The sequence below is a fragment of the Panthera pardus genome, unplaced genomic scaffold (assembly GCF_024362965.1).
Source record: "Panthera pardus isolate Hobbes unplaced genomic scaffold, ASM2436296v1 HiC_scaffold_7, whole genome shotgun sequence".
NCBI lineage: Eukaryota > Metazoa > Chordata > Mammalia > Carnivora > Felidae > Panthera > Panthera pardus.
The window spans coordinates 50,110,246-50,137,073 of NW_026527002.1; the positions used below are offsets into that span (position 1 = coordinate 50,110,246).

A 26,828-nucleotide genomic window follows, 5' to 3' on the forward strand; every position below is an offset into this window, starting at 1 on the left:
AAAGACTTCCTCTCATTGTATACAAAGAATTTCATATATCAGTTTTGAAAAATAAAGGGAAATATGATAAAAGAAAAATGAGCACATCATGTCTGGTCTAGAACCACTGGAGAATAAGAAGAGTAGAGAGAGTCAACTATTTGCCAAATGCTAGATTGGTCACCAGGTCTAATGTTGGCATAATTTTTAGCCCCTTCTAGAGAATGCTATGGGAGAGTAAGCAAAAGGACACCAAATGAGAGGCATCAGGAGTAGGAATTGATGACTTTCTTTAACTGTATTGTCTTTTTGATATCTGTATCTAAACCTCTATTCCAGAATCTAGGGAAAGAAAAGGGCAACCAGCATGCCTGCTCCCTATGTATGAGGATATAGAGAAGAACTCATGGAAACTGGAAAAACTGATGCTTGGAGATACATCAGGTAGGTCTAAGTGTGAAATATAAAACTCTTCTGGTCACACTATCAAATATCTTTAAAAAAATCTAGTGATTTCTATAGGCATTCTAGCATCCTTCTGTCTAGTCTTTAAAGAAAACTTAATTCTGGTGAGCAGAGAAACTGCACACTAGAACAGTTATGACCCAGGGTAATTTGGAACATAGTGCCCTTGTTGGATTTTCAAATCAGGGTGCAAAGCCTAGCTGCATTTTGGATTATATTTCTCTAGACTTTCACCAGTTGCAAACTTGAATAGAAACTGGTTTGGCCTCGGCTGCAATGTCCTTACGGTATCTGTTTCAAGCTGTATAGATTTGGCTATGTGATAATAACAAACAGACCTTGGAATTCATTTATTTTTCAGTCAGGTCACATTCTGATGCAGATCTAGGCAGGTCTCCTGACCACCTCCCCTCCAAATGGTGACTCAGGGACCAAAGATGCTTCTGTCTTTTAGTGTATCTGAAAAAACATACAAGGTTAACATTGAAGGGAAATACGGAAATAGAGAATTGTGCAGTATTGTTTTAAGGGCTGAGTATAAAAATGTCTGACATTATTTCTGCATACATTCTATCGACCTAAATAAGTCATATGGCTCCCAATATATTTTTATGTGAGAATAGCAAATGCATGTGCCCAGGAAGAGAAAACAGTGTGTTCAACACATAACATCGTCTTAACCACAGTCCAAATTCTGGTCAACAAAATGTCGTATTGTTCATCTCATGTATCAAAGAAACTCACATCTGTTCCCTCCCTCCCCAAAGAAGATAATCCAGTGCTCCTTTATTCACTGCATCCATCTCAGAATCCAGGTTCTCTGTTTTCTCTATCAGATCTAAGGGTGGCTCCTCATGGTTAGGTGACACATGAACAACAAGATAGCTTATCTGTACCCCTACCTCACATCCACATATAGGACATCTACAATGACTACCAAGAACTGGGAAGAGGAAGAACAATAAATACAGGATCATCAATGTTCTTTAGTGATTCGGTAATGCCACTGCACAGAAACTGGGAAAGTCTCACATTAGATGTAGACGTGAAGTAGAGAGGGGGAGATTGTTAGACTAGGCCTTGATTCTACTCTTTGAGACGAATTATTTTGCCACTTCTTCTCTGTGGCCCCTGGTGATAACCTGCTGGAACCACTTCTTTGTCATTATTTTTCTTAGCCACATTTATAAAGAGTTTTGGAGGGCATGCCTTCCTTGGAAGAGGCATTCCAAGGCTGCTTTCTGTATGTGGGAGTATTAGAATTGATGTCAGCATTTGAATCGAAAAATAAAGACTTTTTTTCACGAGTGTCTTTGTGGTTTCCTGGACAATACAATTCCCTCAAAAACTTTGTAGACTTCCGGTTTATTTGCTTCAGCCAGTTTAATATAGCCAGTTACCATACCCAAAGTTATTTCCTAAAAATAATGCTCAAGTTTATTGTACATGGCTGCTTCCTCATCCTCGTGCCTCTTTCCCTCGCGACTTAATTGTGACTACCATTGGTTTCTTGGAACAATGGAAGTGAAGCCATACCCTACTCTGACCTTGGTCCTGAGTCACTTTATTAAGGTGGAAAGTTTTTCTTACTGTGTGTTGTCACTCAAAGTCTTTGTAGTTCAATTTTTACAAGAAGCTGGGGTTTCCGACCTTGAAAGATGCTGAATGTTTAATAATAGACAACACACAGTAGGACTGCCAGGCACTTCAACATCTAACTAGAAACGATTAGTAGACATGTTGTCTTCTTCCTAAAGTAGACTAGGCAATGATTTTTAGCAAAGATTTAGGCAATGATTTTTAGCAAAGATTTCACCATTTTTCCAGCCTTTAACTATCAGTTTCCTCATTACATGCCATTATCCTCAGGCTTCACACTTTCAGATTTTGTTGAGGCAGCACCCCACTTCAAGATAAAATTTCTATATTAGAGTAAGTAACATAAGCTCTTTGAAATCCATCCCCAAACCCTCAATGGCTTCATAAAACTTAGTATTAATCATTAGTGCTTAATAAAGTAACAAAATTATTCTTTCCACATGAAAATCCTTTATTCCCCATTCATCTCAGCTGGTCAGAAAGGATCAAAACAGAGCTTGGAATATGGGAAGTGCTCAGAAAACTAGCTGTAACTATTTGTATTGTTAGTGCTAATATTACTGGTCACAGAGAGTTACACAATGAACCAGAAGCCACTTGGTTAGCAATAAACAAAGCAGTACCGAGGGCAGTATTACACCAGAGATTCAGTTAGTTCGCTAGGGCTGCCATAACAAAGTACCACAAACTGGATGGCTTCAACAATAGAAATTTATTGTTTCACAGTTCTAGAGGGCAGACATCCAAGGTCAAGATGTCAGTAGAATTAGTTCCTTCTAAGGACTGTGAGGATGAATCTGTTCCATGTCTCTTTGCCAGCTTCTTGTATTTTGCTGGACATCGCTGGCATTATTTGCCTTGAAAGAGCATCACTCCTGTCTCTGTCTTCATCCTCCCATGGTGTTCTCCTGTGTCCTTCTCTGTCTTCAAATTTCCCTTTTTTAAAAGGGCACCAGGCATATTGGATTATTGCCAATCCTAATGACCTCATTTTAGCTTGATTACCTCCGTGAAGATCCTATCTCCAAATAAGGTCACATTCTGAAATATTGAAGGTTAGGATTTCAAAATATGAGTTTGAAGGAGACACAGTTCAACCAATAACACTTAATAAGCCATTAATAAGTAATATTTCCACTGAAGTATTTCTTAAGTTACATATTTACATAGTGGCTAATGGTTCTCATCAGCTTCTTCATGAACAAGATCTAGATATTTATATTAGAAATCAAATATGTATTCTTTACCCTTTACTGGGCATAATTATGGCAAACTGTTGTATTGCAGTGATCTCAAGAAATCTTTCTTTAGGGTGTCTGGTGGCTTAGTTGGTTGAGCGTCTGACTTCAGCTCAGGTCATGATCTCACAGTTCGTGAGTTCAAGCCCCGCGTCGGGCTTTGTGCTGACAGCTCAGAGCCTGGAACCTGCTTTGGATTCTGTGTCTCCCTCTCTCTCTGCCCCTCCCCCACTCGTGCTCTGTCTCTCTCTGTCTCCCAAAAATGAATAAATGTTAAAAAAATATTTGTAAGAAATCTTTTTCTTACTTCCTATTTCCTTGAGTTTAAGATATACTTTTGTCTTCTTTGTATTGTAATAAATAATTAGCCATGACAGAAAAAGAAAAATGAGGTGAGCAGACTATAACTTTACAAAGTATTGTTTTGGGGTGCCTGTGTGGCTCAGTCAGATAGAACCCCTCGTTGGCTCCTTGCTGAGAGTGAAGCCTGCTTAAGATTTTCTCTCCCCCTGGCCCTCTCCCCTGCCCCCCCCCCCCCCAACGCTCTCACTCTCTCTCTAAAATAAGTTTTAAAAAAAGGTTGTCCTAAAGATTACTTTCTGTGTTATAGCCATATAAAAACTATGGTATCATCTAAAGTCTTCTGTTGCAAAATTGTTTCACTTTGTTGAAAATGAAACCTTAGTATGCTTAAATAAATATGAAAAGAATGAGAATGAGAAAAAATCATTGAGGCATTCATTTAATCAAAATCAATATCTTCATCATTTTCTGTGTATTGATATTTTATATTGTTATTTTCTTGAGTAAGGTGACACTTCCATGTCATTTAAAATGTAGCGAACCATAAACCCATAGCTACACTAAAGAAAAAATAATGTATGGTTTAGGTCAAAGATATTGCCAAACAAACTTATTGCAGTCAGATTGTTTTATTGAATCTACAGAAGTACTCACGCACAGAAATAATAGTAGTCAGTAAAAGGTTGAAAGATAGGAGTTTGTTTTTGCTTGAAACTATATGCTTGCTTTTGTTTACTCTGACTAAAGTGTCATCATGAAGGAAAGCAGGGTTGGCCTGGGGCCAAACGTCTGAATAGTCAACATTTAGCACAACCTCCCTTTTGCTCAGTATTTTGTTCTTCTCATCTTATGATCATCTCCCCTCCCCGGAATACAGTTACTAAATACTGTCATTTTGTTTCTGGCTGCAACTTGTCTTTCTATCACCAGCCTTTAAAAGAGAATGACACATTACAAATACTGAGGAAGTATAGTTGACTGAATACATGAATGAGCGAATCAATTAATGAGTGATTTGTACACAGAAATCCTACTTGTAGCTCGACTAGCACTGCCTTCTTAATGTTGAAAATCCAAAATTAATTTCCCTTTCCTTAGTTTTTACTCCTTTCAGTGTTTCCAGTTCATGGAAATGTAAAATTGTAACTGTAATGATTAACATTAGGGCATAAATGATTGGCCCTCATAAAGTTATTTGTTTTTAATTTAATTTGCTATTTTGTAGCATTTCATCCATTGTGGTAAGACAACAAATTAACTGTAACCAGATCTATTTTTTGGCTAGTTTTCCGAGCAACAAAGCTAGTCCTGAGAAGAATGGCTAGGTACACAGCAGACACACAATATACATGTATTTACTGATTGATGATTGATGAGAGAAGGCAAGAATGTAAACACTGCAGTGTATCTTAAATACGAAAGTCTGAGTTTTGTTATGTTTCATTGGAACGGAAATTTTTGCCTCATCCTTTAAACAAATAGGAACCTACTCAATATTTCCTGATAGTCTCATCTAAGTAGTTCATGTTGATGAGGTTAAGTTCTGATCAAAGAGGATGAAATCAGTAAGAAGTATTTCACCATTACAGACATCAGTAGTGGACAATTTCCTGCCAGCTCAGGAAAATAGGTTAACAGGATGTTGTGCAGCAACGTGACAGAGGAGCTTTTTTACAGGAAAAGGAAGCTTAAAAGTTAAGTCAAAAACTGGTTTTAGAAAATAGTTGAAACACAAATTATTATTGGTCATATCTATGTTGGTCTTTGGCAATTCAGATTTCAAATTAGCAAGGGAATCCTTAAATGAAATTCTGTAGCCGCATGTATAAAACCACCTAGTCTGTAGTCATGGACTGCATTTTCTACTGACCCTAAATATTTCAAAACCTCCTTCTGCCAAATATTCTAATAAACATCTATCTTATGAAAATCCTAAAGCTATACTCTGTACTACATTAAACTAGGGCTCTATTTCCCACAAGTGCCAAAGACATGATAAAAGTTCTCATTCTCTTTATACAGACATCTGGACTGGAGCATTCAATGAACCTTGTTCCAAAGACACGACTGCATGGGTCTTTCCTGTATAGAGTTCCAGAACATATTAAAATAGAGACAAAAAGGAAATAAGGAAAATAGGTTTAAAATTTGACAAATTGTCAGCATTATCAAGAACAATTTCAAGGTCTGTCTATGTAGGTAAGTACTACGCAAATCACATATTTAGACAAAATTCCTACCATTTAGAGATTCTCAGTCTAAAACACGGTACTTAAAATGAACATTCCAGGGGCGCCTGGGTGGCTCAGTCGGTTTAGCGGCCGACTTCGGCTCAGGTCATGATCTCGCGGTCCGTGAGTTTGAGCCCCGCGTCGGGCTCTGTGCTGACAGCTCAGAGCCTGGAGCCTGTTTCAGATTCTGTGTCTCCCTTTCTCTGACCCTCCCCTGTTCATGCTCTGTCTCTCCCTGTCTCAAAAATAAAATAAAACGCTAAAAAAAATAAATAAAATAAAATAAAGTGAACATTCCAATTACAGAGGTATCCAACTTAGAATTTGGAAAAAAATGATTACCATTGTGAACAATGAGGCTAGTGATGAATAAAGCTCTCCAAGTTCATGAGGCTAAACTAGACTCTTGGTTGCCTGATTATCAGTCCAGTTCACTGTTCAATTGTGTAAGTGTCCAGATATTTTAATTGTCCACTATTAAGGAAGCTTTAATGGCATAAGGAAAACTCCATCAGTTTTCCTCGGCAACGCATGGTTAGAATTCCACCTTCTCTAGTACTCTGTGAGCTTAAGAAGTATAATGTTCCATTCTGAACCTTAGTTTCCTTGCTGGTGATACTTTTATCTGTGCAGATGTAAGTGTGTAGGACCAAGTAACTGAGCAACAGGGCGACAGGAACTAGCCATTCCTGCCCCTGAAATCCATCTGTCTCTGTAGGAAATGGGAAGAGCATAGGCCTGGTCTCTAGTAGATTCCATTCAGATGCAGTCTTACTGGAACACAGGGACACACAGGTGGTTTATGTGCAGGAACTGAGCATCAGCAGTAACAACTGCTTTATTAATTTGCATTTTAAGGTGTATTATGAGCCATTATTATAATGCAACTCCTCAACATATATATTAAGGCAGGGAGAGGGAAGAAACTGAGGAAGGATGGGAGTGGGAAATGCATCTTTTCCTATCTTACATTTTTCTTTGCAGGTGGTTTTCTTCCAAAGCCATAGCAACCCCCACAGAGAAGATTTTTGTCTGTTTCTTTGTCTGTTGAGTATAATATTAGAGTTACTACATTCTCTTCTGTATCAGCCAAAAACAAAAACAGGGAAAAACAGTTTAGAAGAAAATAAGTGGAACTGTTTTAGCTAAATACACTTTCAGTTAAAAGGTCTTAATTGTACGCTGTTTTGTCATTACTGATATTAGTGTTTTAGTGAGGAGTATGAGAATTCTTTCACATCTACTATGTCTTAAAATCAGAATTTGCAGAATTGCAGCCTATAGTCACATTGGGCCTACAGGTCTATATTCTTTGAGTGGTACAATATCTGTTTTATTTGTAGTTTAAACACTTTTGGCAGGGACATATACTCTCCATGTCTCCATAGTCCTCAACTGTATCTTACATCTGGATACTCTGTTGTTGTTGTTATTGTTGTTATATTTTACATTACCCGCAGCACCTGAAAGAATTAAAGTTCATAGTCCCAAGATAGGTATTACTGTCATTTCCCTTTTCTCCAGAGAAGAAAATATAGAGATAGAAAAGGAATAAAGCTTAAAGGTAAGGAGGATGGGAAGAAGTCCTTGAAATCATTGGCTTATAATGAAACAGCTTCTACAAAGTCAAATGAGGATAGAAATATATTGAATTATAAAGCATACTAAGAAAATAACCTCCTTAAAACCAAGGTCTCAAAAGGCAAAAAGAGAGTACCACCTTGCCCAGAGGGTCCCTTGTCAGCACTGCTTTTGGCTGTATGTAACAGACCTAAATATAGTGCTTAACAAAACAGGTGTTTTTCCTCCTTGCAGAGTAAGGATTCCAGAGTCAGTTTAGGGCTGATATACTGCTAAGGAACTCATCAGTATTGATTCTTTTCCAACTGTGTTCCAAACCGTGTAGATTTTGTTCTTATGATTACAAGATGGCTCTTCTATATCCACGCATCATGTCCTGTTCCAGATATGAGCAAGGGAGTGGGCCAAGAAAAAAAAAGATGCATTCTGACTTTTAAGCAAAACCATTTCAGGTTATTTAGCCATATCCAGTAGATTTCTGCTTGCATTTTATTGGTCTGAACTGCACTACACAACTGAATCTGGCTGTAAGGTAATTTCAGAAAATCAGTACTTCTAACTGAACATCTTGAACAAGATTAGGATTCTGTTGCTAAGAAAGAAGAGGAAAAATGATCTGGAGTATTCTGCTAATAGCTAACGGTGACACAGCACTTTCTACATGCCAAAAACTTTTCATGCAATAACTCATTTAATACAATTACTCTCTGCAGTAGATCCCATTATATTTCCATTTTGAATAAAAATAAACTGAAGCTCACAGACGTTTAATAACATGCAAAAGCTTACCTAGCTAAGAAGTGATAGAAGCAAAATTTGAATGCAAGTCCTCTGTCTCCAGATAGCATGGTAATAATATGCTATGTATATGACACATCTTAAGAAGCGCAGGAATTAGAACTGCTCAGTGCAAAGAGGGTAGAAGTGATGCTGTTGGCTAAACTGGAAGTCTGAATACTAAACTATACCACAGGATGCCAATCCTATTCCCCATCCATATTCTCCACTCTTCTTCAGTCCATGTGACTCCAGAATAAAAGACAAAATACTTTCTATAACTTAGATCAGTTATGGCACTTTCAGCTTTGAGTAATGGAAAACCAGTACCAACTGTCTTAAACAATAAGAAATATTATTGGCTCCTCTGACAGGAAGTGTAAAAGCAAAGCAGTTGCCAAGCCTAGTATGATCAGGGTTCAGCTTTATTTGAATGCTGTTCTCTTTGTTATCCACTGCCCTGTGGGGTAGCTCAGTTTGAGAGATGGCTTTTCTCATTGTCCAAAAAATGGATGACAGAAACAAGGGATGCAGTATTCTTCCTTGTCTATTTTCAGGAGGAGAGAGGCAAACAGGTTGCCCATACTTCTCTCCTAAAAACAATAAAAGACTCACCCAAAAGCCTCCACAAACTCTCCCTTTGTCCAGAATTGGGTTCCTTGTCCATTCCTAAAACAGTCACAAATAAAGGGAATGAGATCACAGTTGCAAGATTAGAATTAATTAAAGATCACTCTGAAAGTGGAAATGAGTCAAGTTTACTTGAATGGTAAGGCTGTGTGGAAGAGGGGTAGTATCTGAGTAAAACCAGGCTTCTGTTAAGAACATTCTAGGACAGATTACTTCTGGGTTGAAATTTGTAATGTTCAATAGTATGCAAAGAATACTATGTATTAACTAATATTAATAATAGTATATAAATATATATAATAGCACACTGTACTATAAATACTAATAGTATATGAATTGTATATAAATAATATAAGTAAAAATAGTGTAAAATTTCAGAACAGCAAGTTCTGAGAAAGTTAATGAGAAAATAATGAAAGCACCAAGCAGGTAAGAAATAGGTAACAAAGTTTTTTGACTAGTATCAGATTTCAACCACTAATATTGAATACTAGAAGATAAGAGTGATGCTTTCTCGAATTTAACAAGGGACAACAGGATTTTTAAACCTAGAATTATATTTCCAGCTAAACTATCAACTAAAGATCAGAGCAAAATAAATACATTTTCACATACATGAAGATTCAGAACTTTTATTTCATAAGTACACACTCCAAGGAGGTTATTTAAGGATATATTGCAGAAAAATGAGTGAAAAAGAAAAGAGAAAAATTATAGAATACAACTAACAGGAATCCCTGAAAGTTAGATGCCAGTGGCACTGGAAATACAAGGATTGGTGCAAAGTCTGTATAAGAATCAGTGATATCCCTAATTTTTCTCCCATACCCCACTGCCTGTTATCAACTTCTTTATACCAGGCTACAAGCTGAGATTTATTTTCTAGGGTAAACTCGGAGCTTTTCTGTATTTTGTATTCAGTGATATTAACTGAAGGTGGGGATTCTGTACTGAAAGGAGAGATTAAATAAAAGTCTACACAGTAAACAGTGAGATACTAAAGCTCTTTCCCTGGCTGAGTGTTTATGAGGCCGGGTATTGCAGGATTTCTCTCTGGAGAGTGTGTTGAACACAAGAGGAAAATACTTAGATGTATAGACAGGGATTTCCAGCAGCAAGGTAAGGCAGGGGCCTTACCACCCAAAGCCCACAATTTGACAAGTACTTCTCAAACCCCATTCTATCCATACACATAAACTTCCAATTAGGTTTTTAGTGTCTCAGTCATATTAGAAATGGAAAGTCAAAGATAACCAAAGATGTGTGGGAAAATTCTAACATGAAAGACAGATAGTAAAACAGGAAAAAAAACAAAAGAAGCACTAAGGAAACAGAAAATTCACAGGAAACTGAAGAAAACTTATAATTACTGGACTCAGAGAGATGAAAAAGAGGGAATAAAGACAGACTACTGATAAAGAACTCTTTAGAAATAAAAAAAGTAAGTTGAAAAATTAAAATATGATGATGTAAATAAAAATTTCAGTGAAGATTTGAAACACAAAGCTAAAGACATTTTCCAAAAAATAACACAACTAGCAAAAAAGAGAAAAGGAAAACATAAGAAAATGGTACTATCCACTCAAGGAGGACCAAGATAGTAACAATTCCAGGAAAAGAAATAATATAAAGAAGTTTCTCAGAACTGATGGCACAAGCTTCTAGACTGAAATGGTTCAGCGAGCAAATGGGAGGGAAGCTCAGTAAATGGGTAGATGGTGCAACGTATTTTCACATTATGAAATTTTAGAGGACTGAGAGTGAAGAGAAGATCCTGAAAGCATCAAGTGTTGGGAGTGGGGGAAAGAAGCAGGCTACATGCAGATAGTAAGGAAATACTACAGCATCAGGCCTCCCAGAATGACACTGGAAGGTAGAAATCAATGAAACACTGTGTTTAAAAAGTAAGGGAGTCACTTGTATCCCCCTAATAACAATTTGGCATCCATCCACAGAAAAAGTGTTTTTTGCAGGAGCCAGCACCATAAGCCAAGGGACCCAGGAGACGTCGTAGCCACCTACGTGTTGTATAATAAGCAAATAGACCTTGGTCCTGGCTATGAACACGAAAGTGGCCCATGCACTGGCCCCTGTCCCTCTTGCCTGCAGTCTAGTAGCCCTCCTGAACACTGACTTAGACAATCACCAACAGACAAGAAAGACTTTGTGGAAGTCCAGGATTCCAGCAGAGAACTTCCAGCACACTGTTGGAGTAAGAAAATCAGAGGTTGAACACGTTGAAGAGGGTAAGAGGAACAGCTTGACTATATTCATGTCACCTGTCTTCCGAGGTGGCACAGCTAGTGCCAAGAGAACCCTTCTCAGCCTATGATTTCTCTTGTGGAGAAAAGTGAGAACATGTGAGTGAGTGCCTGGCTTCCCCAGCTGTAGGGGATGCTGCCACAGGCACCTATTTCTCTCATCCCATCCAGGGTACTGCATCATTGGATTGCATGACTGGGGGTGGTAAGCAGCTAGGAAACCAACAGGGAAGGCTTGGAACATGTCAAAGGAACATAGATCCTACTAAGTGTATTATGGACTCCATCAGGAAGCCCACCTCATAGCAGCTGAGATGCCTCACCTGTCAATCCCCTTAATGGGCCCATGGGCATCCGTAGGACTCTGTGGGCTGCACCCACCCACACTTCCACCCCATGGGCAGCTCTTTGTATGTGCCCCTGACAGTAGCAAGAGTGAGCTTTGGCAGACAACTAGTGAGCATGCACAGAAAGCTGGATTGTATCTATGAGGCAGGAAGAGACCAAAAACTTGAACATTTAGCATTGACTTTGAGAAGGTAAAAGGGAGTCTGTCAGCAATTGGCCTGGTGTGCCCCAGGATCAAAAGAAAACATACAAGCTTAAGTATCTGCCACAAAATTTAAGAAACAAAACAGATGCATGGAGGGGAAAAGGGAGAAAGACAGGCAAACCATAAAACAGACTCCTAATTCTAGAGAACAAATTGAGCGTTGCTAGAGGGGAGGGGGTGGGGAGTTGGGCTAAATGCATGGTGGGTATTAAGGAAGGCACTCACTGTGATGAGCACTGGCTGTTATATGTAAGTGATGAATCTCTAAATTCTACTCCTGAAACTAATATTACACTATATGTTAACTACCTAGAATTTAAATAAAAACTTGAAACAAACAAACAACAAGAATCTGCCACAAGAGGGAGCAAGAAGTGTGGAGTATTGTGTAGCCACAGAAAATCTGAGAAAGCCCCGGAATCTCTAGTAGAGCTGAGGGAAGATGATTCTGTTCCAAAGTTATTCAGCAAAGAATGGAGGAGGTGACTGCTACTTTAAATGCAAAGACAACAATGCAGGACTTCATGGAACATGAAGAGTCTTGGAACATGGAAAGTCATAGAAACATGACATCACAAAGGGATTACAATAATCTTCCATTAATCAACCCCAAAGACACAGAGATCTGCAATTTATCCAACCAAGAATTTAAAATGAGCTACAAGAAAACACACAAAGACAGTTCAATGAAATCAGGAAAACAATGTGCAAATAAAATGAGAAGTTTTTCAAAAAAGATAGAAATCATAAAAAAAAACATTCTGAGGTCAAGGATACAGTAAATGAAATGACAAATGCAATAGAGAGTGAAAATCAAAATGGATCAAGCAGAAGAAAGAATCTGAAACTGAAGACAAAACTATTTTTTTTTTCCCCTAAGACAAACCTTTTCAATGATCTTTTCAGAGAGAACAAAGAAAAATAAAACCCCTTAAATCATCCATTCAGAGAGAACAAAGAGAAAAGAATCAAAAAGAGGGAAGAAAGCTTATGTGATCTATGGGATACCATTGAACAAGCCAATCTGAGAATTATTGGAGTTCAAGAAGAGGGGGAGAAGGGGGCAGAAAATTTATTTAAAAAAATAATGGCTATATGTTTGCTTTGTCAGCACATATACTGAAAGGATATACGGATAGATACAGGAAAGATTAGCATGCAAATTCATGACATTCCAGATCTAAAAAAATAATAATGGCTGAAAAGCTTCACATCTGGGGAGAGATTTGGTCATCTATGTTCGTGAAGCTCATAGGTCCCCTAATTGAACTCAGAAACATATTCTCCAAGACACATTATAAAAGCTGTCAGAAGGTGGCTCAGTCGTTTAAGCCTCTGACTCTTGAATTTGGCCCAGGTCATGATCACACGGTTCATGAGTTCAAGCCTCACATCAGGCTCTGCACTGCCAGCCCAGAGCCTGCTTGGGATGATTTTGTCTGCCTCTCCCTCTGCCCCTCCCCTGCTTGCTCTCTCTCTCTCAAAACAAATAAAAATAAAGTTTAAAAAAATAATAAAATAAAAGCTGTCAAAAAATCAAAGACAAAGAATCTCACAAGCAGGTAGATAAAAGAAGCTTGTCACTTACAAAGGAACCCCCCATAATGCTATCAGCAGGTTTCTCGACAGAAACCTTACAGGTCAGGAGACAGTGGGATGATATACTCAAAATGCTGAAAGAAACAGATAACTGCCAAACAAGACTACTCTATGGATCAAAGTTGTCCTTTAGAAATCAAGGAGAGATAGAGACATTCTCAGACAAATAAAAGCTGAGGGAGCTTATCACCACTAGACCTGACTTACAAGAAATCCTGAAAGGAGTGCTTAAAGCTGCAATGAAAAGGCACTAATTAGTAACACGAAAACATATGAAAATAACAATACACTGGTAAAGGTAAATATATAGTCAATTTCAGAATATTATTGCATATGGTACTGTGCTAACCGCCTAATTCTAGCACAAAATTTACAGGACACAAGTATTAAATATAGCAATAGCTACAATAATTTGTCAGTGAACATACAATATAAAAAAGGTAAATTGTAAAATAAAAAAAAATAAATGGGGTGTAAAAAAGTGAAATTTTTGTATATTACCAAAGTTAAATTGCTGTTAGCTTAAAATAGACTGTTATATCTGGAAGATATAAACCAAAAGAGAGTAGGAATAGCTATACTGGTATTAAACAAAATACACCTTAACTGAAAAGCTGTAAAGATACAGAGAAGGTCATTATATAATAATAAATGGAGCAATCCATCAAGAGGATACAACAATCTTGAATATACATATTTCCTACATTGTAGGATATAAATATATCAAGCAAATACTAACAGATCTGAAGGGACAAACAGACAATACAATAATAATAGAATAGTAAGGGACATCAACATCCCACTTTCAACAAGGGGTAGATCATCCAGACAGAAAATTGATACGGAAGCATCACACTTGAACTATGCTTTAGACCAAGTAAACCTAACAGACATATACAAAACATTCCATCTGACAGCAACAGTATACACATTCTTCTCAAATGCACACAAAAATTCCTCCAGGACACAACATATATAGACTTGTTCACAAAACAAGTCGTAGCAAATTTAAGAAGACTAAATCATATCATTGGGTCTTATCTCTTCTGACCTAATGCTATGAAGATAGAAACCAATAACAATAGGAAAATGGAAAAATCCACAATAATATGGAATTAACACACTCCTGAACAACCAATGGATCAAAGAAATTAAAATAGAAAGAAAAAAAATACCTTGAATCAAATGAAAATGGAAACTCAGCATACTGAAACTTATGGAATACGGCAAAAATTCTGAAAGGAAAGTTTATAGTGATAAATGCCTATATTAAGAAAAAAGGAAGATCTCAAATATACAATCTAATTTTACATATTAAGGAACTAGAACTATAGAAGAATAAGTAAGCCCGGGGTTGGCAGAAGAAAGAAGATAGCAATGATCAGAGTAGAAATAAATGAAATAGAAAAGAAAGAAGGATAGAAAAGATCAATGAAACTAAGTTCTGTGTTTTTGAAAGATTATGAAAGTTTACAAGCCTTTAACTAGACTAAGAAAAAAAGAGAGAAGACTCAAAGTCAGAAATGGAAGAGGAGGACTTATAATGGATACTGCCGAAGTTCAAAAAAATCATAAGACACTACTATGAACAGTTACATGCTAACAAATTGGATAACATAGCAGAAATGGATAAAATCGTAGAAATATACAATCTACCAAAGCTGAATAATAAACTGAAATATGAACAGACTAAGTTTTAGGAAGAAGATTGAATTAATAATCAATAATCTCCCAACAAAACAAAGCCCAGGACCAGATGGTTTCACTGGTGAGTTCTACTAAACACTAATGCCAGTCTTTCTTGAACTCTTAAAAAATAACTGAACAGGAGGCTACACTCCCAAACTCATTTTGTGAGAACAGAATTGCTCTTATATGAAAGCCAGAAAAGGACACTAAAACAATAGAAAACTACAGACCAATATCCTTGATTATATAGATACAAAAATTCTCAACAATATATTAGCAACACAATTCAACAGCACATTAAAAGAATCATATACCATGATCAAGTATGATTTATCCTTAGAATTCAAAGATGGTTTAATGTACACAAATAAATAACTGTGATTCAGTACATTAAAAGTATGAAAGATAAAAATTATATGATTATGTTAATAGATACAGAAAGAGCATTTGACAAAATTAAACATCTTTTCATCTAAAAGCTCACAAAAATTTGAATATAGAAAGAATATTCTGGGGGCACCTGGGTGGCTCAGTTGGTTAAGTGTCTGACTTTGGCTCAGGTCATGATGTCACATTTTGTGGATTTGAGCCCCGCACTGGGCGCTGTGCCGATAGCATGGAACATGAAGCCTGCTTTGGAATCTATGTCTCCCTCTCTCCCTGCCCCTTGCCCACTCATTCTCTCTCTCTCTCTCTCTCTCTCTCTCTCTCTCTCTCTCTCTCTCTCTCAAAAATACATAAACATTTTTTAAAAATGAAGGAATATTCCTCAGCGTAAGTAAGGTCATATATGAAAAGCCCACAGCCAACATCCTACCCAATGATGAAAGGTTGGAAGTTTTTCCTCTAAATCAGGAACCAGACAAGGGTGCCCACTCTTACAATTCCTATGCAACATAAAACTGAAAGTTCTAGCTGTGGCAATTAGTTAAGAAAATGAAATGAATGACTTCCAAATCAGAAAGAGGTAAAATTGTCTCTTTTTGCAGAAGATACGATCTTATGTATGGAAAATTCTAAAGGTTTCACTAAAAACTGTTGGGACCAATACAAAGTTTCAATAGAGTTGCAGGTTATATAATCAACATACAAAAATCGGTTGCATTTTTATACACTAACTATAAACTACCCCCCCAAAATAAGAAAACAATCCATTTACAACAGCATAAAAATATTTAGGAATAAATTTAGCCAATGAAGTAAAATATCTGTACACTTAAAATTATAAGACATTGATGAAAGAAATTGAAGAAGACAACAAATAGATGTAAAGATATCCCAAGTTCATGAATTAGAGGAATCAATATTTTTTAAATGTCCATACTACCCAGTCATCTATAAATTTAATTCAATTGCTATCAAATTTCCAATGGCATTTTTAAAGAAATAGAGAAACAATCCTAAAATTCATAAGGAAATCACAAAAAGACCCCAAATAGCCAAAACAATTTGAGGAGCACCTGGGTGGTTCAGTTGGTTAAGTGTCTGACTTTGGCTCATGTCATGATGTTGTGGTTCATGGGTCCAAGCCCCACATCAGGCTCTGTGCTGACAGCTCAGAGCCCAGAGCCTGCTTCATATTCTGTGTCTCCCTCTCTCTCTGCCACTCTCCTGCTCATGCTCTGTCTCTCTCTCTCTCTCTCTCTCTCAAAACTAGATAAACATTAAAAACAATTTTGAGAAAGAAGAGCAAAGTTGAAAGCAGTAGACTTCCGGATTTCAAACTAAATTACAAACCTATAGCAATCAAAACAATATGGTACTGGCATAAAAATAGACATATAGACCAATAAAACTTAGTAAATAGCCCAGAAACCAATCCTCACATGTAGGGTCAACTAATATTTGATAAGAAAGTCAAGAATACTCAATAGGGAATGGGTAGTCTCTTCCATAAATAGTGTTGGGAAAACTGGACAATCAGAAGAATGAAATTAGACCCCTACATATACCACTCACAAAAATTAATTTGAAGTGGTTTATAGATTTTAACATAAGACTTAAAACATAAAACTACTAGGAGAAAAAAGGAAAAATGTTCCTTGGAATTAGTCTTCCAAACAATTGGCATCAAAAGCAGAGGCAACAAAAGCAAAAATAAACAAGTTGGGATCATATCAAAGTAAAAATCCTTGTTCACAGAGAAAATCCTTGTTCACAGGAAACAAAAATGAAAACAAAAAAAAAAAACAATGTGCAAAATGAAAAGGTAACCTATGAAATGGTAGGAGATATTTGGAAATCATGTATCTGAGAAGGGATTAATATCCATAATATAAAAAGAACTCCTATAACTCAGTAGCAAAAAAAAAACAAAAACAAAAACAAAAAAAACAATCCAATTAAAAAATGTGCAGAGGACCTAAACCATCATTTTTCCAAAGATATACAAATGACCAACAAGCACTTGAAAAGATTCTCAATATCACTAATAATCAAGGAAATGCAAAACAAAACCACAATGAGGTATCACCTCACAAAAGTGTTGGTGAAGATACAGAGGAAAGAGAATCCTTTTGCACTGTTAGTAGGAATATGGACTGGTACAACCACAATGGAAAACACTGTGTAGTTTCCTCAAAAAATTAAAAATAGAACTACCTTATGATCCAATATTACCATTTCTGGGTATATATCCAAAAGAAATGAAGTTAGGATCTCTATGTCCAGGGCAGCATTATTCACAATAACCAAGAAATAAAAATTGGATTAAAATAAAAATTGGATTAAACAGATGTGGTATAGGAATATACACAATGGAATATTATTTAGTCATGAGAAAAAAGGAAATCCTACCATTTGCGACAACATGGATGAAGGCATTATGTTAAGCGAAATGAATTACACAGAAAAAGACAAATACTAGATGATAATACTTATATGTGGAATTTTTAAAAGCCTAACTCACAGACCTCAAAGAGTAGGATATTGTTTGCCAAGAGCTAGGAGAAGCGGAAATGGGGAGATGTTGGTTAAAGAGTACAAATTTCCAGTTATAAGATGAATAAGTTCTGGGGAATTAACGTACATCATGGTGAGTATAGTTTACAATACTGCATTATGTATCTGAAAGTTGCTAAGAGAGTAGATCTTTAATATTCTCACCACAAACAAAAAAAGGTAATTATGTGAGATGATGGAGGTGTTAACTAACCTTATTGTAGTAATCATTTTGCAAAATGTAAGTGTATCAAATCATTACATTGTACTCCTTAAACGTATATAATAATATACAAAATTGTATCTCAATAAAGCTGGAAAAATAAAAGAAAAAAAGAAAAACAATTCAGGAAAAATAATTTACACCCTAGAATTCTACGCCCTCATAAATCATATATCACATATTAGGGCAAAATGAAGAGAATTGCAGTCTTGCCAAATCGCAAAAAAAAAATTACCCTCTATATACATTTTTCCAGGAAGCTACATGGAATTGTATTCTAAAACCACAAAACAAAAAGGAAGAAAGGAAGGACAGAGGAAGGAAGGAAGGAAGGAAGGAAGGAAGGAAGGAAGGAAGGGGAAAAGAGAATACACAGTATTCATGAAACTTAGAATCTAATACAGGACAAAACCAAGTGAATTCTCAGGATAATGAGGAAAAGAAAATTTTAGTCACAAAGAACAATTAGTCTAGAGTAGACAGAGGTATGGAAGGGTACAAAAAAGACATCAGCATGGGGGGAAGAACAACAGCCTACTTGTTTATCTGATAATCTGATTATCAGTTATTGGATGTAATGAGGTAAGGACCTACTTGACTGTATTACACTGGCAAAGGATTTCGGGGAGAAATAGTGATAGTTCATAGAAAAGCAAGAAAATGATGAAAACAATAATTATTAACTCCAGGAAAAACAAAGAGATCAAAAGAAAACATAATCACCATACCCTATATAGGTTAACTCTTAATAAAAATATAAGAGTTTTAGGGGTGACTGGGTGGCTCAGTCAGTTAAGTGTCCAACTCTTGATTTCAGCTCAGGTCGTGATCATGACCTCATAGTTTGTGAGTTTAAGCGCCATGTCAGGCTCCATGCTGTTAGCTTGGGATTCTCTTTCTCCTTCTCTCCCTGTTCCCCGCTTAATCTTTCTCAAAATAAATAAACTTAAAAAAAATAATAAAAATAGAGGCTTTTGATTTGATGAAAAATTGAAGAAAGTATGTGTTAGGGAGGTATAAATCTGTTACAAGTTCATATTTTATTGTAGGTAGTCACTGTAATCAATAATATCTAAACTAACAACTTTTTAAAAAAGTAGTAAAGTATTTAGAAATATGAAGTGAACATCAGGAGACTCAGCTAAAAAGAATTGACAGTGCTTCTGCCTCTGGGAGCAGGAATTGTCTTTGGGATGTTGAGTGGGAAAAGAAACTGCTAATTTTCATCATCAGCCTTAAAAATCTATTTGACCTTTAAATCTGGGTGAATCTATCTGTTTAATGAAAATAAAATTGTTTTAAAAGAAATGTATTAGTCATATAGTTTAATTTTCCTTATAAGATGCATTTTAAAAGTGATATAATCACCGTTTTCAGTGTCTTTTAAATGACTCCATTATCATTCTGCTCTGGCTGGTTATTCATAATCCTTCATCTTCAGGTCACCCTGAATTCACTTCTAATGCGTTATTTTATTTTTTGTCTCTTTAAAGTTTATTTATTTATTTTGAGAGAGAGAGAGAGAGAGGGAGAACAAGACGGGGAGGGGCAGAGAGAGAGGCAGACAGAGAATCCGAAGCAGGCTCTGCCCTGACAGCAGAGAGCCCGTCATGGGGCTCGAGCTCATGAACCATAAGATCATGACCTTAGCCAAAGTCAGACACTTCACCACCCGAGTACCCCAATGCATTATTTTAATATACTTTTGCAAGTAGATAAAAGCAAAGATAAACATTTTGATTAAGTCAATACACACAGCAAGTTTTCTCAAAAGCTGTTTAATTTCTTCTTTTGCATTTAGGAATTTATGGCAAAAGTTATAGGTTGGAAAATAAAATCCACCACAGAAGTATAAACATTATTCATGCAAATTATAACAACATTCATAAAATTTACGTGCAAGGTAATCTGTTAGATGGTTATTCAAATGTGGCAAAGTAAAGTTGAAAATAAAATGGAACATCTGGGGCCAGAATATATATGTTAATCAGAAGGGTTATAGATGTGCATGTCAATGGATCATCATGCTCTTGAGGAATTCTAAATTTGAAAACGCCAACTTTTTCCCCAAGAGTTACCCCTGATTGAAGCGAATGTCCAAAATCAGTAATTGATAACATCCTCATTTATCTATGTTATAATTGTAGATTTGCCAATTTAACATTCATAAGGCTTCTTTGCCATTTCCGGTTGCTCAGGGGGAAAAAAATCAACAAAAGTGCTTGTGATAGTTAATTTTATTTTTTTATTATTTTAATTTCTTTGTGTTTATTTATTATTTATTATTAGAGAGAGAGAGAGAGAGAGCGTGCAAGCCCATGCGTGAGCAGGTTAGGGGAGGTGCAGTGGGGGAGAGAAAGAATCTTAAGCAGGATCCATGCTCAGTGCAGAGTCCTACAGATGCCGGTCTTGATCCCATGACCCTGGGATTATGATTTGGGCCAAATTCAAGACTCGGACACTCAATGGACTGAGTCACCCAGACAGCCCAAGTGATAGTTAATTTTATGTGTCAACTTGACTGGCTCTTGGGGTGCCCAGATATTTGGTCAAACATTCCAGGTGTTTTGGTGAAGATGCTTTCAGATGCGATTAACATTTGAAAGGGGAGAGGAAATTGCCCTCCTCAATTTCACAAAAGGCTTAACTAGAAAAAGACAGTGGAAGTGAGAAATCCCTCTCTATGCATGACTGTCTCCCTGCTGGGGTATCTGTCTTTTCCTGCCTTAGTACTCAGCCTCAGGTTGGAGTTTACACCATCAGCCCTCCTGGTTCTTAGGCCTTCAGATTCAGACTGAAACTATACCATTGTCTCTTAGGTCTCTAGCTTGTCAACTGCAGATCCTGGGATTTCTCAGCCTCTCTATGTAAATCAATTCATATATATATATATATATATATATATATATATATATATATATATATATACATATACATATATATAGTATTAGTTTATTAAATATTAATATTAAATATATATATAAATCCATGTAAATCAATTCCTCTCTCTCTCATATATATATATATATATATATACATATATATATATATATATGTATATATATATATGATGTTGGTTCTGTTTATCTGAAGAACCAAGACTAATACAGTGTTTTTCTGAAGGAAGGTCAAAAATTCAGTTAAACTGCTATTTCAGTTAAGCAAACTGAAGTCATAGATGGTTAATTCTTGTCTTAGTTTAGTCTTTTGACTTGAATGTAACAGGAATCCACTAATGCTAATTTAGGACAAAAATAATTTAGAAAAGAAAAGGTTGGGAGGAATTTAAGAAAACCTAAGTACCTCAATGATATCAAGGGCAGAAGTACTTCTGCAGTCTATGAAGGGGCTGGAACAAGACGTGGGATTCCATTTCATACTCCTATCTCTACTTATCTCTGAACATTCGTTTTATTTATTTTTCTTTCTGCAGACAAACTATCACTGCTACTCTGTTCACATGGTGATAACGATGCCATACTTCCAGAGGTTTTACTTCTTCATTCAAGAGATCAGCCTATGTAAGGATGAAAGTCTTGAAACTAACTCTAGATTTCTAAGAGAGGAATTTGATTCGCCATATTTAAGTCAGGGACTCCCCATGGTCCAAGCATCCACCAACAGGAGGATGGAGTTATGCTGTTCAAATACGGTTGCCATCTCCTGTACCTATGACTCTGTGGATGGGGACTGGGAATGGCAGGAGTTCCTAGGTAAGACAGGTTAATTCTGAATTCACTTTTTCTTTCAATAATTATGTTGGGACTTTCTATATGTCCAGCACTGGGGATATGATTCTGAAAAGGATACTTCTTACCCTCACAAACATTTCTATCTAGTTAGGTGTATTGGGACGGGGAGGTGGCTGGTGAGGATTGGGTTTTATGGAAATTGTCTTTGTAATAAATGCAACAAGTGATATTATGGAGGCAAAAAAAGGTGTTATGGTAGTAAAGGAGAAGACATATCTCACTCAGGCTGGGAGGTGAGTGATGTCTTCTTGTGAAAAATGACATCTATACTAAGACTACAGACGTGCATAAGCGTTAGCCTGGTCAAATAGATGGAAGTGAAATATAATAGAAATGACTCTTATGTTTATATAGACACAAAGATAATGTTGACGAATCTAAAAGTAATATTAGAATATTGATGGGTATCTCAGCTTGGGTTTCCCAAATATCAGATCCCGAGATAAGACAAAATTAGTCCTCTGTGCTGGCAGCGTTCTTAACAGGTTCTTCCAGCAAGGATGTCCAACAGCCGATTTGCATTCTCCCAGTGTAGCCCAGCGGGAAAATAGCACCTTTTCCTCAGTGGTTTCCCTGGAACAGTACAAAGTTCCAGGGCTGACTCTAATGAGAATGCTTTGGGCCATTGAGCCAATCACCATAGACAAACACCTAGAATATTCTGGTCAGGGATTGGGGAAGGCCCCGTTTGTATCATATGACCAAATAGTGGGTGAGGAGGAGTAATTCTTGAAAAGATATCACGGAACTATTACCTGAAAAGAGAATGAATGCTAGGCAGGCAAAATCCACAGATGTCTGCTAAAATTTGGGATGACATTCCTTTAATATTTATTTTATATGTGGAGGTGTGATGTATTATATGGACTTAGCAACAAAGAACTTTTCTTGCTTAATAGAGTTGACCCTATAACTCTCTTCTCTCAGAGTAGTAACTTGTACATAAAGGATTATGGTAAAGAGTAAAAACACACGTTGGTTTTTAGTATACCATAAAAATTCACACAGAAAGAGAATAGTGATTCTTAACTCATAATGGTTCACAGATGTTTTTTTCACAGAAATTTTTGAGAATCCGATGAATTCAACAGACTTGCTCCATAGAACATTTTTTTTTGTTTTTTGGTACATACAAACTTCTTTTGAGACATTGACTGTCTACATGAAGCCCAAGTTAAACCCCTGATCTAGATTGACTGAACGTTTTCAAAGCGCTTGGCTCCTTTGCAAGTAAACAGATAGTCCCTTTCATAGTTATAACATAGGAAGGCCATTTAGATGAATTTGTTGATTTTTATTTTTAAACTGCTCAAATTATAAAGATATACAAATCCGAAACACTATTTTCATACTGCATTCTTGTTCAATTCAGTGTCACAATCTTAAATCAAGGCAGATAAACTGTATTCAATTTCTGGTGAGGATACAAGGGCAAAAAATTAAGTCTTTCTGAAGCTTTTGAATATTGTTTACTCCCATAATAAAGAAGGCAGCTTGCTGCCTAATAAGATGTGGCCTGGGAGGTTGCTTTATCAATTTGTCGATCCCTTGGAGGAAAAAACACATTTTAAAAACAAATCCAAGAGTAAGACATACATGAATGAAATCCATTTACACTGAGAGCACATTTCTGTACTGTGCCAAATAAAGTGAGAATTTTTGTATAGAAATTTATTCTTCTACCTTGCCGTTCTTAAATCATATGATGTTCAAGAATTAAATATATGTCTGTAGGAAGCACTTTAGGGTTTTTCTGCCTTTTCTATAAACACTGTTAGTTGTAAGACAACCATGAATTTGTGAAAATGGTAACATGCTGTATTTGTAGGTTTGCCAGATAAAATGAAATAAAGTACAGGGTAAGCAACAATTATTTTTTAAGATAAGTATGTTCCAAATATTGCATGGAATAGACTAATACAAAACAATTGTTGCTTACATGAAGTATAAATTTAACTGGGCATCCTGTATTTTACTTTTCGAAATCTGTCAACCTATAAACTTGCAAGCTATATTGTTTTTATTCATTTGTAAATAAACCTTTGATTTTATTTATTAAAGTAGTTTCAGTACTGGCATCTCATTTTATTGTCAGATATATGTTTTCTAGCTAACTGGACTATTAAGAATATATACAAGTATATTTTCATTGAGGTTGTAATAGAATACTTCAAGCTTTTTTTCCATAAACAGTTTTGACTCACATCTCTTTTTACTCCCAAAGAACTTGATGAAGAAAGCTAGACTGAGGTAAATGTTTCTTTATTTCAGATTGGTTTCAGATCAATTCTTTTAGTATTTGAAGGAATGTTATTAAAAGTTGCATATTTTCTGCGCTTAAAGTAACTTACATATGTGATTTTAAATGATTTGTCTTTGAAAGCAGAAACTTTTCAAAATGAACCATTATGTAGAGATGAAATCAGGGAGTCTAGAAAATGAATAATTCATTTTTAAGTAAATGAGAAATTATTTTGTGCTGTTACTTATACATTTTCATATTTATAGTTAAATAGTAATTTGCGATACACAGGGTATTAGTTGTGAATTGTGGTTTTCAATATCACAGACACATTTGTTGCTGTGGTTTTGCAATATCATTCCCTGATGCTTTCCTCAATTGTGGTTTTCATAATCATTGTTTGATAGTCATGTAGCTGCGGTTTGGGGCTGCTATATCCATTTGGACAGAGATAATTGCTTATAGGTTTTGCTGTCTTTTAATTTTATAACCTTAGTGAGTTAAACTAGAAAAAGAAAAATTGAACTTTAAATATCATCAACATTCTCATTAAAAATGATGAGAAAACACAAAATGTAATAGTATTCCTTAGTTTAATTCATTCATAATGACTATAATTAATATATATTTATAAATTTATATAAACTATATCTATTTCTAATAATGCAGTCTGCTTATTTTATCAATCTTGCCTTGAATTCCCTGACTTTTGCTCCTTTCAGCTTTTAAACTGAATATTTAGCTGAGATTTATTTGTTTCTCTTTTGCTTTGCATATTTAACCATTTCAAATGCCAAAAGAAACACTAACGGTTATGATATTTTAATTCCAATGGGCATTCCTTCTGGCTGATATAAAAAGTCAGCCAGTTCTGTAAAAAGATCTTTAAAAACCGTAATGTATAATACATCCAATTCTAAGCACACCAATTTAATTGTAATGAATTGAAAATTAAGGAGGCAAAAATCTGTAGTTCTCTGTCTGCTTATTCATTCCACAACACAAACACACATAACCCTGCTTTTCATGGTACTTACGGCTTTAATTTGTTGGTTCTTCAGGGGAGGGACTTTGTCATTTAGTGCATTTTCCACTGCAAAGGACCATGTATTCTTACAACCTCACATGATAATAGTACTAATGGTAATGTAATAAAATTCACAATTGGTCTTCAGCTCTGTATTAAGATTCTCCCAGCCATACCTTTCACAGGGCAACTCTTTACACCTTCCAGAAGATGTCCTGATGGGGTTATAAATGACACTGATTACAGTGCCTCGTGCACACTGAGCAGCGTGCATTATCCTCAATCAGCCCAGGCTCTCTGCTGACCCCCAGACCCTTTTAGAGTATCAAGTTTGGTGGGGCTCATAGGAACGGCTAGTCAACCAAACAAAGGCGGGGGGGGGGGGGCACAACTTCAGATCAGATTGGATGATCCCACAACCTGGGGGGAAAAGTCAGCAGTATCTGGGGGATACATGTCAACTGCAGTGGAGTTTATTAGTAAATACTGATGACATAAAGCAGCCAGTCCCACTGCTACTGGGATAGAAGCTTCTTCCAGCCCACCCGGGAGGATATATTTAATACTCAGTATATATAAAACTATGAGAAACTAAGCTAGCCTCATGCAGCTTAACTTGGCCAAATAATAACTATGCAAATCACTTCAAAATTTGTTCTTCTTTTGGCTCGCAGTTTCCAACATACTACACACACAATAATTGAAAAAGAATGAAACAAAACTTTAAAAGCTAAAGAACCATGAAATAGTTATTGGGTCTTACCTGCTTGGGAAATTATGGCAAGATCAAATCTTTTATTAGTCGCTGGCTGCTTCCCTGTGGCAGAACTAAAAAGAATTAAAGGTCATGGGATGGGGTGGGTCTTTAGAACTTCCACAGACTTCCTCAAAAAGTTAGTATTCTGATTTGAGACCATTCGTTTCCCACCTAGGGCTAATCACCTAGCTAATGTTCCTCCTTTTTTCATTTGAGGGAAGAAAAAAAAAAAAAAAAAAAGATCTGCTTGTCTCCAAATTCGGAATTATTACAGTCTAGCATGAGAAGTGGAGGTGAGAAAGAGCACTTTTAGGACGCCGCTCAGCATCCCATCGGTGCGGGCTGAGTGGGGGATGGTCCACGTCCGCAGCGGTCTCCTGGGAACCTTGAGAGCAATGAAATGGTCTCCAGAGAGCCTGGGCAGATGAGAGGGCTTAACTGGCCCCAAGACACACAGTTGGCATTTGTGATCAGCTGCCTCTCGCCGAGGATTTTGCCAGTGGCCTAACCTTCCTGCCAAGAAGCTGGAAGGGGGGAGGGGGGAGGCCAGGGGAGGGGGCGGCATAACTGGAAGCGCAAAGTTTACGGAGAGACTGGGATTTCTTTGTGCCCCGCTGGACGGGCCAGGCGTGAGGAGAGTTGGGGTCCATCAGAGGGGAATGTGGGAAGAAGTTGCCTGGAGGGGTGCTCTGGCAGATGCCCAGAGCTGACGCGGTGACAACTGCAGAAGCTGCCCCCCCTCCAAACCCTCCCCACGCCTCTGGTCCCCTCCCACCCCCCCACCCCTCCACCGCGCTCCCGCGCACCCGACCCGACTGAGGCCCGGGCCCTCTTTTGCATCCGGACTGGCTTTGGATGCAGCCAATCCTCCTTTCGCTGATGGAATAGTCTCCCCTCCCCGCAGCCCCGGCGCGCCCCTCCCTCCCGCGCCTCGCCACCTCCCGCGGCAGAGAGCGAGCTGCGCGGCCCGGAGCGGCGGCGG

General features: G+C 36.9%; 1 long non-coding RNA gene across 1 annotated transcript; it reads right to left on the reverse strand.

The window, feature by feature from the left end:
- Positions 1 to 2,736: 2,736 nt before the first annotated feature.
- Positions 2,737 to 26,582, reverse strand: LOC109277949 (uncharacterized). Its single transcript, XR_002085411.2, has 3 exons — positions 25,853 to 26,582; positions 8,789 to 8,842; positions 2,737 to 3,084 (listed from the first exon to the last, which is right to left on the reverse strand). It is a non-coding gene; the product is annotated as an uncharacterized LOC109277949 (long non-coding RNA).
- Positions 26,583 to 26,828: the final 246 nt, after the last annotated feature.